Source organism: Pteropus vampyrus, unplaced genomic scaffold (genome assembly GCF_000151845.1).
Source record: "Pteropus vampyrus isolate Shadow unplaced genomic scaffold, Pvam_2.0 Scaffold213, whole genome shotgun sequence".
NCBI classification, from domain to species: Eukaryota; Metazoa; Chordata; class Mammalia; order Chiroptera; family Pteropodidae; genus Pteropus; species Pteropus vampyrus.
The window spans coordinates 3,930,269-3,935,509 of NW_011888994.1; the positions used below are offsets into that span (position 1 = coordinate 3,930,269).

Consider the following 5,241-nt stretch of genomic DNA (forward strand, 5'->3'; position numbering starts at 1 on the left):
CTCTCCTGTCACCCTTCCTCCCCTTCAGGTTGGTGCAGCCCTTTAGCCAGGTCCTCTGTTGGTTCCCATGCCTAGAATCTGAACAGATTGCTGGTCTAGGATCTAGATCTAGGGCTTACCTTGAATCCCAAATAGATAGATGAAATCCTGCTGCCCATGGATGGGCATCCTAGGTCACAACCATCTGCTCCAGGGAATCTCTAGTCCTGAAAATAACAGCCAGGATAATCCTCACTGATGAAACTCTCCCTCTCTCCAGAAATGCTGTTGTAACTTACACCTTCATTTGTCATGTTTTTCACACACTTCACTTGAACTGAACTTCCAGAGACCTCTTTGGATCGTCAGCTCATGTCAAGAACTTATTCACTGTTGTCTTTTAACTACGTCTGACATATTTTGCAGGTTACGTGAAGGATTCTTTAAAGACTCTAGAGAAGGGAGATCTGTGATAGATTCCACCTGTTCTATGATTAGCTACAGTTGCTCACCACCTTCACCAAAGGGGAACCTGTATATCCTCTGTTCTGAAAATGGATGAAATGGTCCAGCTGCCCATGTCATTCCCGATTCAGCCACATAGGTCTCAACTGGTATTCTTTAAAGAAAGTCTTCCTGTTTGACAATTGTCATTCTGTGCGGTTTCTACATATTTAAAAAAATCTGTTTATCCCCCTCTCCTCTTATTCATAATTACAATAGTCAGAATTGAAAAGGAATGAAAAAAAATAAGAAAATAATTCAAGAGAAATTGTTAAATTTGGAGACCTAATTTCCAAATAAAAGGGACTTTTTAAAGGTGAAAAAATTGACAAAAGGATCAAAATCAATACTCAAAGAAAACAAGAGAAAATACACTATATTTGAAAAAAAAATTGCAGAGAGTACTTCCAAAATCCTAGGCAAAATCAATAACAAAAGCAACACCATGACAGTTTCATAAAAATGTAAAACTATAAGGAGAAAAAAATAAGTTTCTTTTTTTCTGCAAGTTTTCAAGCAGAAAAAGTAGGTCATTTTCAAAGAGCAAAATATCAGACTAGCTTTGGCTTTTTCCATTGCAATGAGCAATGCCAGATGACAATGCAATGAGATCTTCTATGGAAGGGATAAACTGCAATTCAAAAATAATGGACCACATCAAGCCATTTGTATAGGGAGGCAACAGAAGGACATTCTCAGACATACCCAATTTCAAAAAATATGGCAGCCAAGGGCCTTTTTTGAAAAGATTGCTCAAAGCTACAATATGTAATACGCAAAGCTAAAATTAGAGGAAGAGATTTGAATGGATAATGGATAAAAAATGAACCCCATGAAAATTATTGATACCAATTACTGTTAAAGAAGTAAGGAAGTAACTGTAGAAGGGTTATTTTTGATACCAGTGTAATTATTTGAAGAAAAGTAAGATACAGAAAGCATTAAAGAAACATGAAAGAAAAAAAGTGAGAATTATCAGATTTAATTATGAATGGGAAATCAACATAGATAAAAAGAGTAGTATCCTTTGTTTTCCACAAAGAGAAGTGGAGCGTACTTTGATTAGGGAAAGAGGGGCTAGAGTGCTTAGTGTTTTAAGATATTCACATGTGGCTTTAAAATATTCTTTTTTTGTCTTCCAAAACATTTTAAATGATAAAGTAGAAAATATAGCCCATAACCAAAGAGACAAAGATGTCTACTATACAGTGAAAGAATTAAGACCCAATGTACCAAATACTAGATTTAATATAAATAATCTAAACCATTAAAAGGCTGTTTCTGCCTAAATCAATAAGCAAAATTAATATCCCAAAGGTTAAAGTTAGAAAGGTGGATCCGAGATAGGTCATTTAAAAACAGTAAAAATGAATAAATAAAAACAGAAAAAAGAAATTAAAATATTTAAAAATTAATACCCAGTAAGAGAGTTAGAAACAAAATTGAGTAAGTATGATATAAAGTTTCAATAATAAAATTACCAATATTTGATTAAATGAAACTGTGAATAGACATTAGACATATAAGAAATTTTCCATTGCTATATTCTTTTTCATCTTGTAGAGAACTGAACCAAGCACAACAAAAGATTATTTTTATTTATTTTTATTTTTTGGGTGAGGCAACCCTTGGTTGACTTCACAGATTGCATGGACTTTGACAGTTTACAATCTCTTATTTTTTATTTTTTACATCTACAGCACCTGGTCTTCCTAGATGGCCTCCTATCCAAGTACTAACCAGGCCCAACTTTGCTTAGCTTCCGAGATCAGATGAAATCAAGCTTGTTCAGGGTGGCACAGCCGTAGACGAAAGATTATTTTTTATTCTCATTGATCTATCATAGACTTTTTTTGTGATTCTGTGGACAAAAACTGATTATATAATAAGATGTATATTCTTGGCTTTTAATTTCTCTGCAAACTTGTATGTTAACTTAATATTATTGTGAGGGTCAGGAGGCAGACATATATAAAGCCCGCAACTGGGTAACATTGACCAGAAATAGTTAATCTTGATATAAACTGTTAAAACATCATTGGGTTATGTTCACCAGGCTTTTGGTGAGCTTGATAAGTATTTCCAGGAACTCTGGTTTAGTTTAGTGTAATGGTGAAAGTGAATATTAAGGCTGGAAATAGATCTTTTTTATGTGTCATTATTAGGTACTAATTTTCTCATTTGGATTAGTATTGAGCTAACTGGAAGAACAATATCATTCATAGTATTTTTTTTTTTTTGACAAGAGAATAACATATCCACATAGGAACAACTCCATTCCATTTACAGAGCTTACCAGAGAATAGAGATTCTGCAAAAGAATTTGACCCTGTTCCTTAAATAAGGTACTATCTAGACTTGCTGGGATGATCACTTTGTAAGTTATAGGAACGTTTAATCACTATATTGTACACCTAAAACTAATATAATATTCTATATCAAGTGTAATTGAAAAAAAATTTAAAGCTTTAACTTGAAGGAGTAGATAGCTCTGAAACGCATCATTTATTAAGCTCTGAGGCATGTTCTGAAAAGAGTGTGAACAGGGCTCAGCATAACAAAAGGCCAAGTCTGGCCTGGGAAGGGGCTGAGGACCTGATGCTACAATCAGGAAAATGTTTCTGCTTATGAATGTTAATTAAGGCTCTAAAGTCTCTGAGATTCAATGTCTGTCTTTGGGAGGTGGGGTGTCAAAAGTTACCCATCGGATGATTAGGATTAATGAGAAGACATATTGTCCTTACAATGTCTGGAGCCTCCAGAAGGACAGGACTTGGAGGTGAATGCTCACTGTAACATTTCTATTAGACTTCCTGCAAAAGTCTTTGTGATTATTTAGATGGAATAACCCATTCACTGTGTCTCACTGATATAAGGTGAGAAGGAGTTAGACCCTAGAGCCAGCTTTCTAACCAAGATTCAAAATCCAGAAGTAATAAAAGAAATGAATAAAACAAACCAGGACTCTTAGGAGAAATGGTTGATTCCAGGACTGGGACAGGAAAAATATACTATGAGCCTGGAATGTCTTGTGGAGACAGTAGGTAAAAAAGTACTAAAAAAAAAAGGGAAGAGATATGTTGGTGTGTTGAAAGGACACAGAAGCCCACCTGAAGGAGCTGCCAGTGGCCAAAGGCGAAATAATTTGAGCAAGACTATAAGTGATGACAGTGTTAGATTATAAACCATAGAATAAAATAAATGTCCATGAGTCCATAGTGATATAAATACATGATTGAGTAAATACACGAGTGAAGAGGAACAGAAATGCAATTAATAAATTAGGAGGAGTGAGGGAAATGAAAAATTATCATTAGGCAAACACCAGAGTAATATTGTTGCAGGCAAGATCCATCTCTCAATGCTAAAATTAGTGAGCAAAAGCTTAAAGAGAAACAGGATACCTGCTTAGCCTCAAAATATCTCTGTGCAAAGGTATTTATGAATTACAAAGGGAAAAATATTTTTATTACTGTGGAGAAATCTGGAAGACACCATCTTAACCAAGAAATCAAGGTTAATATCATCAGTAATGCAACACATTAACATCATGTACCCCCTGCTGAGATGGCCCAGCAAGGGCACAACATCACTTCTGTAGTATCCTTGCTAAAATGCGTAATCTCAAATGAATCATGAGAAAGCATAAGACAAACCCGAATTGATAGGCATTCTACAAAATCACTGAGCTGTACTCTTCAGAAGTATCAAAGTCATGAAAGACCAAGAAAGGCAACTGGCTAGAGGACACTAAGGAGAGAGATCAACGAAACGCGATATGGGATCCTGGATTGGATCTTGGGTCAGATAAATCTGGTGAGATTTGAACAAGCTATGCAGTTCAGTTAACACTGTTGCATTGATGTCAATGCCTTGGTCTTGAGCATCATACTATGGCTCTGTGAGATGTTAGGAAAAGCTAGGCGTAGGGCACATGTAAACCCTCTGTATTATTTTTGTGATTTTTCTGAAAATTTGCAATAATTTCAAAATTAAAAGTTTTTAAAAATCTAAAAGAATAAACTTTTCTTCTAATTGACTTTTAAAAACAATATTAACATAAGAAGCACTTATAAATGGGAAGAACAAGAAATTCAGTGATTTCTGAAACTATTTTTCTGCTTCTTGTACTTTAAATATATAGTTCTTCAAAAAAATGTTTCTTGGCAAAGCTGTAATAAAAAATCGAATTTAACTATGAGTTTAATTAATGGTCTTGTTACTATGTTATAAGAAGTAAGTATCTTATAAATAACTTTAAAGTTTTGATATCAGTTATATAATTACACAAGAAAATATTTATAATCAAGATGTGTCTTTGGATAAATTAAACTGACTTAACAATTTTTATTTAAAAGCAGTTCTATTATCTTCTCCCTGACTTCTACTATATAAAAATGTTTATATAACATTCCAGGTTATGAAAGTCTTGAATTTATTTTCTCATGAAAAGCTTAATTAATTTGAATTTCCTAAGTTTAAATTGCAAAATTATGTGTTCAACTACATTACTTGATAATATGTAATGTGTTTATAAAAGATTAATTTTTATGATTCAACAAATGGCTTAACATGTCAACTTAAATTATAGTTTCTAGATCCTTAGTTAATTTTCAGACCTTAAGCCAATATAAATTAGAGTTAACTAATAAATAATCTGTGGACAACATAATTTTAATATACCTATGCACTTATTTAGCTCTTTACATGATAGCATCAATTACCAGATTTTAAAAAAATGTACAAATGCCCTTAAGT

The 5,241-nt window shown here is 33.5% G+C and overlaps 1 pseudogene; it reads right to left on the reverse strand.

Moving 5' to 3' along the window:
- Positions 1-2,174: 2,174 nt before the first annotated feature.
- Positions 2,175-2,293, reverse strand: LOC111747191 (annotated as a pseudogene).
- Between the last annotated feature and the right edge of the window lie 2,948 nt (positions 2,294-5,241).